Source organism: Notamacropus eugenii, chromosome 1, assembly GCF_028372415.1.
Source record: "Notamacropus eugenii isolate mMacEug1 chromosome 1, mMacEug1.pri_v2, whole genome shotgun sequence".
In the NCBI taxonomy this organism is placed as follows: domain Eukaryota; kingdom Metazoa; phylum Chordata; class Mammalia; order Diprotodontia; family Macropodidae; genus Notamacropus; species Notamacropus eugenii.
The window spans coordinates 685,847,586-685,862,190 of record NC_092872.1 but is presented as its reverse complement, the minus strand read 5'-3'; the positions used below and the strand labels follow the sequence as shown (position 1 = coordinate 685,862,190).

At 38.8% G+C, this 14,605-nt stretch overlaps 1 protein-coding gene across 2 annotated transcripts in view; it reads left to right on the top strand.

Annotated features, from left to right (window-relative positions):
* The first annotated feature begins 14,190 nt into the window (after nt 1–14,190).
* The window catches only part of CDH8 (cadherin 8), a 513,100-nt gene continuing 512,685 nt past the window's right edge, over nt 14,191–14,605 (top strand). For both annotated transcript variants that reach the window (XR_011972824.1, XM_072635913.1), the window contains exon 1: nt 14,191–14,290. The gene's annotated coding sequence lies outside the window, so the exon portion shown is untranslated. The remainder of the gene's footprint in view (nt 14,291–14,605) is intronic.

The following is a 14,605-nucleotide window of genomic DNA, read 5'->3' as shown; positions in this document are numbered from 1 at the left end:
TAGTCCAAACTTTATCCGTCTAGGACAAAAATCTACAATATCTGACAATTGACCATTCAGTCTATATTTTAAGCCTTCCAGGGATGGGAAATTCATCATATCATAAGTTAATTGACTTTGTTGTTACACAGTACTAATTGGTAGAAGGTTTTTCCTTGTACCAAGCAAAAATACGCTTTTAATAACCTCACTCCATTTGATTTTGCACTTTGAATCCACGTAGTACAAGTCCAATGATTCTTCCAAAAGGTAGAACTTCAAATATCTAAATCATCACTTGCTTTCCTGCTAGACTGCTCACTGTTATTCCTATCATGCTTCCTGTTTTGAAGTTTACATATGCCTGGGGGGTAGGTGGGTATGTGAGGCTGATTAAGTTACTTTCCTAACATGAACCTCATTTTAAAAATGAGAATGCTGGAATAGATAGTCTCCAAGGTCCCTTTCAGTTCTAAATCCTTTTAAAAAGAGAATAACTGATTTTTTCCTCATTATCAGTTCATGAAGCCCATAGGAGTGTCAATGTGTATGAAGATGGGAATGTCACTATCAGAGAATTTGTGACGTTGTAGAGTGATTGAAAAAGTAAAGCTTCTTTTTTTCCTTTCAAGGAAAATTCACAAAATGTATATTATAAGCAATTTATGCTGGTACATACATTTCCTGGTTATGTAATAGCTATCTGGAGACAATTAATTCTAGTGGAGGGGGGGGAAAGATGTTAGATTTGGAGTCAGAGGATATGAGTTTAACTATTGACTCAACTAGCGTTGAGTCAACCTATGTGATCTTGGGCAAGTAAATGTATCATTGTTTGGGCCTAGATTTATTTATTTGGGTTTTAGCTTGTTTTTAAGTGCTTTGGACCTCTAACGTCCTTTCCAACTTCAAATTTTATGCACCAGAAATTTGCCTTTTTAAACAACTCTAATGCATGAAGATAAATCCCCATGTATTTTACAATAGATATTTTTTTCAGTTCTTCTCCTGTAGCTTAATATTCAATTTAACAAAATATTTATTAAGTGCATACTATCAGCATGGTATCATGACTTCAAAAAGAATATAATTTAGATTAAGTTTAGTATGGGGGATGAAACACAAATAACCATAATGCAAACTGAAATAAATTCACAGTACCTGAGATACATAGAAAACTAACACAAACATATGTCTAGAAATAATTTTTCAAAGGATAAGCAGTCTAAAGATAAAAACCAACAGTTCTCCAAAGAAGAATTTAAGCTGTTAACAGGCATTTGAAAGATGAATTCAAATCACTAATAACAAGAAAAATGAAAATCTACACAAATATGTGCTTTAACCTCACATCCAATAAATTGGCAAAAGTGACAAAAACGGGAATTAGTCAATGTCGGAGAAGCTTTAGAAAAATGATAGGAACAGTAATGCACTCTTGGTGGATCTCTGAATCAGACCAATGATTATGGAAAGTGATTTGAAATTATGCTTAGACAAGAAATAAAATGCATATAACCTTTGATCCAGAGTCTTTACTCTAGATCAGGGGTGGGTGTTCTGTGAAGTTTGGATTCAGTCAAAGGGTCTCACTTGGTGACTTAGAGGGCCACATGTGGCCTTGAGGCCACAAGTCTAAACATATACCTCAAGGAGGTGGAAGATGGAAAGAAAACTTTCATATACTATATGAAAATATACACAGAAGCATATTTTATAGTAACAAAGCACTGGAGACAAAGTAGGTATCAGTCTATGGGGAATACATAAACACATTTTAACACAAAAATGTGATGGAATGTTAACTACTGTAAAATTATGAATTTTATGAATTCAGAGAAGTGTCAGCAAATTTATATGAATTAATTCAGAAATAGCAGAACCAAGAAAATTATATGTACATATATATGTATATATATGTATATATGTATATATATACATATATGTATATATATATATGGTTACACCAATGTAAAAGGACAGAAAAACAACAGAAAGAACAAATGAAACTGAACATTATATAATTATAATGATTAAGTACTTTTTTCTCCAAACGAACTTTAGCTGCAGAACATTACATATGTTGTCAGACTCCATTGATGTGTTGACTAATTTTGCAGAATAGCTTTTTTTAAATTTATTTTTGGTGAGGCATTGGTAGCTATGCAAGAAAGTGGGTAGGAATGTATTGAAAATAAAATATTTAAAACAAAGTGAGTGCATAAAAGAGACATAAACAAAGTAATAAAAGTTACCTGAGAGGAGAGAGATTGAAATATTATTTGTTGTTGAAGAGATCTGAGAATCATTCACGGAGAAGGTGACACCTGAAGTGAGCGTTTAAGGATGGTTAGTATTTTAAGAGGGTGAACCCAAAGCGTGTGTGGGAGGGTTTCATACAATCAAAGACACTGATGGAAGACTGGGAAGATGTAAAGTGAATAAACCAAGAGTGACACACTTTGACAAAAGCCTAGAGTATGTGAAGATATATAGTAAAAAAATAAAGTGGAAAAATAAATTGCAGCCGGACTCTGAAGAGCCTTGAATGTCAGGCTAAGAAGTTAGGATTTCTTTCAATAAGTGACACAGAGCTGGTCACCAGAAGTCCGTGTTAATATATGAGTAAGTTCCTGGTTTTGGTATCTTTCCTTTAAATTAAAAGTGACTAGGTCCAAAGATGTCATTTAAGTTCTAGTGATACATTGCCCTCTGCTCCCCATGGCTATTAATACATTAATTCTGTCTAGATGTGTGTCAAATCATCTAGGACAACCCCCCCACCACCACCTTCACTCTCTATCCCTAGTTCCTTATTAGTTATTTAGGCCAAAAATTTTGTCACCTTGGGGGAGGGTGGGTTGGGGTGGCTCAGAACCTCTGACTGAGCTTTTCTATTTTTAGGTGGAACGGTCCTTAGCAGACAAATATATCACCCTATAATGGGATGGTACTCCAAGCCTTTCCGGCTTGCTAAGAGCCTCTGAGCATTCACTCAGATCTGTACCCCATGAAGGTACCAGAGCCCAATACAGGAATGCAATTATTATTATCATTATTATTTTTGAGAGAGAACTTTGTTTGCAAAGGGAAGCATATTTTTCTTCTAAAAGTATTCTTTCCTCTTTCGGGTTAGTAAAAGTCTCCTTAGTGCCTTCTTTCTTTACAATAGAGCAGTTTTTACAACACATTTATGAAAATACATATCTCAATAAGGCTTTCCCTGTGGACTTCCTAAAGAGACTTTGAAATCTTTTTAGGACCTATGGAATGAAGGAAGGCTTCACTGTACATCAAATTCTATCCGAGGAGCTGGAATTGTTTTATAAACCTCAATTAGGCCTCATACCTCCCCCATGAGGTAGAAGAGAAACATTAGACATTTTTATGGAGACATCAACTTAAAACCCATTGAGAGGTTAATCAGCTGGCTTCCAGTCCTACAGCTGGTCTATTGCAGCGTTACAAATAAAATAGAAGTCCTTCCTAGGGAACAACACCCTCCCTTTGTTTTTTTTCTGATTAGAGAAGTCTACAGACCTTCTGAAAGTAATGATCAGTGCTCCATAGAAAGCCCCCCAAAAGATCAGAGTGTGTTTCCCTGTTTTAAAATAAATAAATAAAAGAAATGGGTATGGTATTTATATACCAACAAACCACCCATTTACTGAACACAAGTCAAAACGACCCTTTTGGGTGGGGATGGGAGGGGATGGAGAGAGGAAAAAAGGAATTGCAGAACCATTGAGGAATTAGAAGCCTGGCTGTTAGAATATTTCCTTCTGATCTCCTGTATATTGCAACCTGCATAGTTACTGCACGCTAGAGGGCACTTGAGGAAGAACAAAAAAAAAAATAATAATAAAAGAAAGAAAAGAAAAAAGAAAAAGCAAGCCCTTCATCTCCATTGCAACAGGGCCAGTTACCTGCATGAGAAAGAGATGTGTAGAACTAAATACAGTTGCTCAGGCTCCTCTCCTAGCAGCTGAGTCTTTAATAAACAAAGGCATCCTTAACGTATGCAGTCTTTGAGAAACAAAGAAATCCTATTCATGTTTCGCTTAATGCAATTTTTCTTTTAGCTCTTGGATCATTTCCTGAGTGCAGTTATCCTAGTCTTTTCCTCAATAACACATTTAATAATAACTCATTGGAATTGTAAACTCCTTTCTGGGTAAAATTAAGTGGCCAGGGTGGGAGGATGAGGTGGGCTGGGGTGGTATTTTGTCTTGTACACATCGAATAACTGTATGGGTTGTGTGGGATTAATTATGTTGTATTTTTAAGGTGTAAGCAAATCATCACATCCTTTTTTCACAGGCCTGACTTTAAATCTCTATGTCTGGCTGGTAGACATGGAAGCAGCATAAAAGAAGTGATGATGAGGCCCTGGAGAGAATAGCTAGAGGACCTACGGTGACCTATATGTACTAAATGAACACTTATTCTTACCTTTACCTAGAATATACACATAATTAGGAATGAGGAGATGAAATCCCTATCTAGCAACTGTCCACTTAGAGAAGCCTAAAATGCCAGATATGTTATCCGTAATAGCCCAGAGGTCTTCTTTATTTTATTTTTCCCCAGCAGGATTACTGTGATAACTTTGTGCCAGTCCATCCTCTTGAGTTTCTGTTGAAGGACTGGGTTGAATCTTATCTTCTCTCCAGCACCTGGAAAGATGTCAGATAATGCCGTTTTGAAACTCTTCTCCAAAAGCTTCAATACAGATTATTTCTTTTTTTAAAATAAAGAATGTTTACTGAAGCCCTAATATTAAGCTTCAGACTAGAAACTACAATCAGTTTTAAAAGATACAACACCTCATCTCCTGGATAATTTATATGCTATCTACCATTAGTATTAACTGGAAAACAAGCTTTAATGTGTATATACATCATCTGGTTTTTCTAGCAAACCACAATTTCTTTATCTTAAAGAAAATACATATGATGTTTAATGCTCAGAGAGTTTAGAGTTGGGAGGGACCTTGGTGGCCTTCTGGTTGAACCTACCTCTGAAAAGAATGCCCACTATAATATACCTGGCATATAATATGTGTTGAACAGTACACTTGTATTTCCTGACTTTTCCATAGGACCCATAGAAATGCAGAGGTATAATATTCCCAGGTTAACCACAAACTTCAAGACAAATTATGGACAGAATACAAGGAAGATTCTAGCATAAACAATATCATTAAAAAGGTATAAACTTGGCAAAGGAATTGGGTCAGTCACATGAGATAAAGGAGCCATGACAATTGGATAGTTGACATGCTACCCAAATACCACTACTATGTTCACAGGAGGGGAGGAAAGACCTTCAGTAGATCAGCAGAATCTTCAATAGGGAATTAATGGAAGTCCAAGGACAACAAAAGGCATAGTGGAATCATGATGCACATAAGTGGGAGAGCTCTATCTAAATCATTTTAAAACTGTGCCTTGCCTTCCCCATTACTTTCTATTCCATTATTTATAAAGAAAAAAACAATAGATATATAAGAATATGATGATGATTGCTCTTGTTTGGTTGTGTCTGACTCTTTATGACCCTGTGGACCATAGCATGTCAATAATGTCCATGGGGTTTTCTTTGGTAAATATACTGGAGTGGTTGGGAAGCTGGGTGGCACAGTGGATACAGTGCTGGGCCTGAAGTCAGGAAGACGCATTTTCCTTAGTTCAAATCTGGCCTCAATATTAGCTGTGTTATTCTGGACAAGCCATTTAACCTGTTTGACTCAGTTCCTTATCTGTAAGATGAGCTGGAGAAGGAAATGGCAAATCATGCCAGAATCTTTGAAAACCCCAAATAGGGTCACAAAGAGTCAGACACACCTGAAATGACTGAACAACAACTGGAGTGGTTTGTTGTTTTTTTCTCCAGTGGATTAAGGCAAACAGAGTTTAAGTGACTTGTCCAGGATCACCTAGCTGGTGTCTGAGGCCAGATTTGACCTGAGGTCTTCCTGACTCCAGGCCCAGTGCTCTATCCACTGAACCACCTAGATGTCATGATGATGATAATTATCAATAATGACGGCATTTACATGGTGCTTTTATATAACATTTATATCATGCTTTAGGGTTCGCAGAACGCTTTACAAAAATAATATCTCATTTAATTTTACAACAACCTTGGGAAGTAGGTATTCTTATTATTCCCATTTAACAAATGAGAAAACTTAGGCAGACAGAAGTCAAGTGATTTGGCCAAGGCCACATAGACAGCAAAGTGTCTGAGATCAAATTAGAACTCAGGTCTTCTTGACTCCAGGACCAGTCTTCTGTCCATTGCAATGTCTAGCATAAAGCTGCTCTGGGACTTGACCTGTGACTATACTTATATAAGAACTCCTGAAGGAAGAAATTTTCTTTACAGTTTATGACCCTAGAATGTTGCCCATGGTAACACAACAAATTTGTATCAAAAGCAGGACTAGAAGAGTGGTCTTCCTGGCTCCAGTACCAGATTCCTCTCCTATCAGGATTGCCCTGGTGACTATCAATTCGAGTTAATTAAATTCAATAAGCATTTGTTGTTAAACTCCTATGATTTGGGGGGAATTTCCTCCTTGCAGGAGTTCTCTACAAGTATGAAATCATAGGTCCAGAAGAAAGAAAGAAAAAAAAGGAAGAAGGAAAGAAAGAAAGAAAGAAAGAAAAGGAGGAAAGAAAAGAAGAAAGAAAGCAGAGAAAAGAGAGAGAAAGGAGAGGTAAAGGAAGAAAGAAAAAAAGAAAGATTCAAGCCAATGTTAAATTTATTAATAACAAATCCCATTGTAAAGTCGAGAAAGTTCAGAGCAGTGTTGCCATTCATTTTCATAGAGTATAGAACAATGCCAGTCTGGTATCATGGAAAGACCCTGGAATGTGAAGCCAGAGAGGGAAGTGGTGTTACAATATCTATTCTCCTATATGAAACTTGTATGGCCTCAAGGAAGTCACTTAACCTTTGAGGGCCTTATTTTCTTCATCTATAAAATGATGGGTTTAGATAATTTGTGTAGTTGTACTTATCTAGAAGCCCCAAGACGTGATGATCATAGTTGTTTCACCTAAAGTGATATGTTCATGGAACCCATCTGAAGTAAATTAATAATGACATCTTGTGGGACGTACTTACGTAGCAACATTTCCTCACCTTTGTCTCTCTCCCACCCCCCAAGATTTTCAGGACATAGTCTAATTAGATTGGATATAATGTGAACTGAGGTTCAATAAAGAAGATACCTTGGTAAGTGCGTCAGTAATATTAACATCTTCTTTTTGATGAAGCATTTTCTTCATAACACCTGAATAGTGTTTCCTTACTGAAACAGTAGTCAGACATTTTTGGAAATCAATTGTCCTGAACCACCTCGATTGTATTTGGATGCTAAAGAAATTAGCCATGGTGTCCATCATATTTTCAGTTCCCTTCCCTTCCCTTCTTTCCCATCCCCTTGCCTTTCCCTTCTCTTCCCTTTCCCTTCTGTCCTGTTTTCTCCCCTCTCCTTCCCCTCCCCTGTGCTTCCCTTTCCCTTTTCTCCCCTTCCCTTCCCTCTCCCTCCATTCCCCTCTTTCTATCTCCTCTTCCTCTCTCCTTCCCTTTCCCTCTCCTTCCCCTCTCCTCTCTCTGCCCTCCCCTCCCATTTCCTTCTCTTTCCCCTCCCCTTTCCTCCCCTCCCTTCCCCTTTCTGCCCTCGCTCTTCTCCCTTCTCCTCCTCTTCCCCTTTATATTTGCTTTTCTTAATATTTATAACAAGTTATCAAACCACCAAATGATCACCTGTCATTCATCAGATACTACTACAGATATCTAACAATTCCATCTTCCTTCCCCAGCTCTAAGTATGCATCCCTGGGGTTATGTCTGATACATCCTCCAGAACATTTTGGGGATCTTAATGATGGGATCATTTGTTAAATCACCTAATGGGTTAAAAAGAGCCTCAAATGTTAATGAAGATTAGAAATTAATTGAGAGTTACATTTATTTTTCTTCCTAATGTTTCAGGTGTTTGAGGTTTATAATATTATTTAAATAAGATGATTCTAAATATATTTATAACTGAACTAAAATCCATAGAACTTAGAATATGGAATATAGAGTATTTGTCCTAGAATGGTCCTTATAACAAAGAATGTTAGATCATAGTACGAAGAAGGGAAGAATTCTAAGGAACTCTGGTAGAGTGCAGCACTTATTAGTATGTTAGTGCTTTAAGGGATCTTAGAGCATAGAATATTACAACCTATAGTTGCAATTAATGTCAGAGTTGGAAGGTGTTTAGAGATTATCTCTAGTCCCTTCACTTTACAGAGGAGAATAAACAGATCATATTTGTGAGATACACTGGTTATGGCATCAACCCATTATAAGATCATTCTCATCTAAGCCATTTCTGTTGATTTTGTATAAGTTCAACGGTCGGAGTGATTGCACCACAGAGAATAAAATTTATTTTGTTTCTTATCATAAGGGAGGGGGGAAAGGCAAAGGGTTGGAGGGAAAACTGAGAAAATCTGCATTTTTTTGACATAAAGACATAGGCAGTACTAAAACAAGGAAGGAAGAATTCTTTAATGCTTCTTGCTCTAAAAAAGCTTTTAGGAATTGTCTGGTTTTGCACTCTTGTCTTCCAGGATTTTTCTTCCTTCAAGTCAGTTGTTTTCCCTCTCTCTGTGGTTGTTCAGTCATTTCAGTCTTGTATGACTCTTTGTGACCCCATTTTAGGGTTTTCTTGGCCAAGATACTGGAGCAGTTTTCCCTTTCCTTCTCCAGCTCATTTTGCATGTGAGGAACTGACAGAAACAAGGTTTTGACCAGCCCACAGATAGTAATATGTGTCTAAGGCAGGATTCAGACTCAGGAAGATGCCTTCCTGATTCCAGGACAAATTCTGTATTCATTGAGCCACCTAGCTGCTCCTGTCTTCCCTCTGTAGACAACCAGATTGACAGAAACTTCACTTGGATTATTGCCAACAGTAGCCAAAATCTGTTCCAAGGGTTTGGTTTTATAGGAAATGCGCTCTCTCTCTCTCTCTCTCTCTCTCTCTCTCTCTCTCTCTCTCTCTCTCTCTCTCTCTCTCTCTCTCTCTCTCTCTCTCTCTCTCTCTCTCTTTCTCCCTCCCCCCCCCCAATCCTTTTCTCCTCTCCTCCCTCCCTCCCTGGATCCTTTACTCGGGGTTTATTTTAGAACTTTCCCCAAGCTCTTGGAAAAAAACAGACTTCTTTTCGAAAAAAATCTTTCACTAAGACCCAGGGTGCAGACACCAAATACTGTGCCACTTATTTATGAGGGGCACCTAAAGTTATTGTAAATGCCCATTCATTCCTAAACTAAACATTTAATTATCCACAGGCCCTCATAAGAAAATTCCTTTGGCCTGGTCCTCCCTCTCAAAACTCTAAACACAAAGCATGCTGTTTTTCAGTTGTCCTTCTTGAAAAAAGTGTATATAGCAAATACTTCTCCCCAGCTGAAGGAATGTAACCACATAAAGAGGATATAAAAATGAAAACACTTTCTTTAAGGAGTATGCTCTCACCATTAGGAGATTACACTGCATACCATTAAGAGTAGGTGGAACTGTTGAAGAGGCAAATGCCTCCTCTTTCAGCAACCTCATTTATTTTAGCAATATCCTTGTACTGTTTTCGCATGGTCTCAATGCTCTTCCAAACAGCTTACTCATTCTGCCTCCTCCTGTGTATCAGAAGGGAAGCATCTATGCCTTTTTTTCTTTAAGCAGTGATCAGCAGGTAGAGAGATAAGTCTAGCTCAGGCACACACAGCCGAGATGAGCCATCCCATCCCTTCCCTCTTCTCTTGGGGAATGAGAACATCTTTTAAATTTCATCTCACATGCTACCTCTTTCAGGAAGACATCCCTGTCACTAATGGCCTTATCCCTCAGATTTTTGTATACTCTTTAATATATCAATAAGGCATAAGGATCATAGAGTTTGAATGGAAAGGGATGCTAAAGGCCATGTAGTCCAACCTCCTTATTTTACAAATTAGGAACTGAAACCCAGGGAGATGAGGTGACTTGTTCAAAATCATATACGTAAGAAGTGATAGTGGCAGGATTTGAACCAGGATCATCTGACAGAAAAACAAACCAACAAACATCAGAACAAAAACCCTGTTCCATATTATTCAATATTGCTTCTCTTTGTGACCTAGAGCTAATTATGTACAATCATTACTAGATTGTAAATTCTGAGGGCAGGAGATCCTTCCTTATCCAAACTTTTATCTACCTTCTCCGAACTCTTCATAGGGAAAATACCTATTATTTATTTGTTGAACTGACTGATAAAGTGTTTTCCTTACAGCAATGCTGTCAGAGAAAGTATTGTAAATACTGTCATGCCCATTTTATGCTCGGGAAAACTGAGGTCCATAGAGAGGAAATTACTTGGTCAGAACTACACACAGTTAATAAGAACCAGACAAGCCCTTGTTTTCTGACTGTGCAACCAGTATTCCTTCTACCATGCATAACTTACTTTTACTTAAATGTTTTATTTATTTTATTGGGAGGAGGGGAAATAGTTGAGCTTGGCATAAAGACCGCTGCTTTTGGAATAAAATGACCAAAGTTTATATTCTGGAAAGAAATTTAGAATTGTGCAAAATGAGTGGCTAAAATATCCCAGAGATACCAAAGCTAGGCATATATACCAAGCTGATCATTGGCAAAAAGAAAAAATAAATATACTCCAAAATATTTATAGTATCAATTTTGTTATTCGCAAAGAATTGTATATGAGTGTAATGGAATATCACTCTGCTGTAAGATACAATGAATGCAATAATGAGATAACTACTAACATTTATGTAGTGCTTACTATGTGCCAGGCACTGTACTAAGTAAGTTCTTTATAGTTCTTATCTTATTTCATCTTTACAACAACCCCAGAAGGGAGGTGCGATTATTATCCACTTTTTACAGACGAGAAAACTGAGGGAAAACAGAAGTGAAGTGACTTGCCCAGGGTCACATAGCTAGTAAGTTTCTGAGGCCAGATTGCATTCAGGTTCTTCTTCACTCCAGGCCCAGCACCCTATCCACTGTGCCACCTAACTACAAAGAAGCATGGAAAGAACTATTTAACTTGATGCATAGTGAAGTGAACAGACCCTGGAAAACAATATGCACAAATTCCTACAAAAGCATAAATTGGATAAAAGAGCAACAACCAAGACCAAACTTGGCTATAAAGAGGAGAGATGAGAAGATATCATCTCCCTAGCCTCCTCTTGTAGAGGTGGGGATCCATGGATATGACACATTGCATATAAAGGCAGATGTTTAAAAATCTTTTGATCATTTTTTTGTTATATTCTTTTTTTTCTTCCTCTTAAAAAAATTACTCTTTGACTCTCCTGGAGGGCAGAGGGGGGAAGATTCAGAGAAAAGTAAAATATATGTGACATAAAAATAATAGATGTCAATGAAAAAAATTAAAGTCCGTGATTAGACTTTTGACTGTTGCCTGGTGTTGAACAAGTCACTTCTCTTTCTTGGCCTTAAATCTTCATCTGTCAAATGCTAGGCTTGCACAAGATAATTCTAAAGTTCTTCCTAGTTTCCATTCGTAGTTTATATTAATGCTTCAGGTTATAGCAATCCTAGGTTTTGAGTTGGAGGGAACCTTACAGATTCACCTAATCCAATCCCCTCCATCCCACCATTCTAGAAGAGGGAATTATCAAAGAGGTGAATTGCCCTGATTCAAAAAGCTAGTAAGAGGGAATGCCAAAATTTGAACTCAAGTTTCCTGATTCTAAGCACAATGTTCTTTTGCTATTTACTTATACTGTTACTTCCTCTTAACTAGGTCACTCATCCAAGGCAGTCTTCTCCCTCCCTCCTCTACATCCTCCTTTTAAAAGTTACTTTCATCGTTTTGGTTCTATTACACCCAGTAGCATCAGAGAAGAAATAACAAGGGAACTATTAGATCATTTGTTCAAATGAAAATACATCTCTGAAAATGAAGCACACAACCAGAGATAGAATCTATTTCTTGGCCCACTTGGGAATGTCTGGTCAAGAACTAGTTATTGTTTGGTTAGGGTTGAATTCAGTTCTTATTCCAAGACAGAATTACTCAATTTCAAAGTACTTTGTAAGGAGCCACAGTCTGTGCAAAGAGTAAATAAATACCTATTTAGTGTAGACCAGAGCAAGACATGTGAAGGCCCTCTTTACCTCTTCCCTCTGAAACAATTCAGTAAGCCTTCTTTCTGTGACAGCCAGAATATTTTTTAAAAATAGATATACAGTCAATATTCTTTACAATGCTTCACAATGGGATGTAGGACAAAAAATGTCAAATTTGCATAAATATAAGCATATTGTCCTTATTTTCTCATTCTGTTCATTCACTTTCATTTATTTGAGTGAGATCACAAAAGAAAGTCTTTGGGTTTAGTGTCTATTCCCTTCCCCCTTTTCCTTTTTCTGAAATATGTCCAGGTGAGAAGCCCTGCCAATTTTATCATACACAGGGGTTAGCCAGGAAGAGCGCTGTGGTGTGCAGAAAGTATGCAGGCACCAGATTTGGGGGAAAACCTAGGTTTTGGTGAACCTTATATAGCATCCACTCCTAAGAGAATAAAATCAGCAAAAATGACTTCAGGTTTTTATTTCTTAGAGGGATGATAGAAGGGAGAAAAAAGGATCAAAGTGTCTGATAACTTGAATCGTTCTCTCAGTCCTGGTAGGTATGGCCAGTTGATGATGCCACTTAAGATTTGGATTCTATTTTGGAGGAAAAAGTAGGGATGTGAACTGAGTAGCATTTCCCAGAAAGTTTTTAAATCCCTGGACTAAAAGTGACAGCTAGCAACCTACTGAGGAGGCCCTAGCAACCAGCTCAGGACACCCTCTATTCCTTACTTCCCAGCCTCTACAAACATCTCCAGCATTTTCGGTTAAGTGGCTTTGAAAATCCTCGATATGTTGGCAAGGGTACTGGAAAGAACTACTGATTTATTTTCATACTGGCCACAGAAAAGGCTCTCCCATCTCCCTATCACTTTGCTCCTGGTAGCTGATTCTCTCACTCATTTTATCTTTCACGATCTCACTTTCCCAGATGGCCAGTTATGCTGGGAAAAGCAACCTTAAAGAGGATATCATTACTATGAGGAGCAAGACCATTCAGTTTCTAGGTCGTCCTGCTAAAGATGTTGTGTGTCACAGTGCTCCCAGGGAAAAAGGAAACGGATGGGAATTGTTTTCAGAAAGGAGTGCCCCTGTCCCATTGCCAACTTATTGTAAATTCTTCCTCCAAAACAAGACTGCTTCGGGGGTCTATGTTTTTGGAAATATCTCTAAGAGCACAGATAAAAACTCCTCATTGAATCAAGAGGTGAAAGATCACTTTCTTCCTTCTCTCTGTCCCTGTTTCTACACATTGGTCTTGAATTGCTTAAAGCCCCATTCAGCCTCCTCCGTGTCTTTCTTTCCTAAGCTACCTTCACCCCAGTGAGATGGTATACTAAAGCTGATGGCTCCCCACCAAAGCCAACTCCATGGTGGCTCTCATCTAGGAGCTGGAGCGGGGCATGCTCTGCAGGAATGAGAGAAAAAAGTTGTGGCAGAATTGATAGAGAGAGATGTAGGAGACAGAGAGGAGGAAAGTCAGGGAGAGAGAGAAAGAGAAGCCGAAGGAAAGGGAGGAGAGTGACAGAAAGAAAGACAGGAGTGGGAGAGAGAGAGAGAGAGAGAGAGAGAGAGAGAGAGAGAGAGAGAGAGAGAGAGAGAGAGAGAGAGAGAGAGAGAGAGAGAGAGAGAGAGAGAGAGAGAGACCGGGGGTGGGGGTGGTGGGGTGGGGGTTGCTTACATGAATTTCCAAGCGGTAGACCTGCCTCCGAGATCAGCCCAATAAGAGCTGTCAGGGGAGGCTCCCTGCTCACTTTTCCACATCACTTCACAGTTACATTTGGCAGGCAGGCAGGCAGGCAGGCCGGCCCGCGCGCTGGAACGCTCAGCCTCTGAATTAGTGGATTTATTTGGAATATCCCCGCTTCCTTGGAGCTCTGCTGCCGCGGCCGCCGCCACTGATTTGAGCAAAGGGAGGAACACTAACTGCACTTTACTCTGCGGGCTCAGCAACCTGAGAGTGGAAGTACCCAGCCTCTCCTCCAACATCAGCAGCATCAAAAAGACATGAGAGAAATCCGGGGGAGTCTGACCATCCTTCAGGGACTGGACAATCTTCTCCTCTCTCGGAAGCCGACCCAACGCGTCCATTTGTGAACTGGCTGTCATTAGTCATTTCGGGTCCCTGGAAGAGTAAGTATTATTATTTTCCTCTTCTTTTCCCCCATATCTGGGATGAGGGAAGGGGCATAGGGGCTAGGAGAGCCTTCCTTTTCTGCTTTTTTCTTGTTACTTCCTGGACCTTATGCAGGGTTACAGGCTTTACAGGCTACTTCCCTTAGTCTGTGTCCCTAGTCGAGAAATAGGGGCTCTAGGCTGAAATTTCCAGGCTCATTCATTCGCATTCTCTAAAAATCCCTGATTAATGGAGATGTCACAGAGCTGCTGCCAGTCGGTTTTTCCGATCGGTTTCTGCAGGAGGATCAGAAGGAGTTTTGTCTGCTGGGC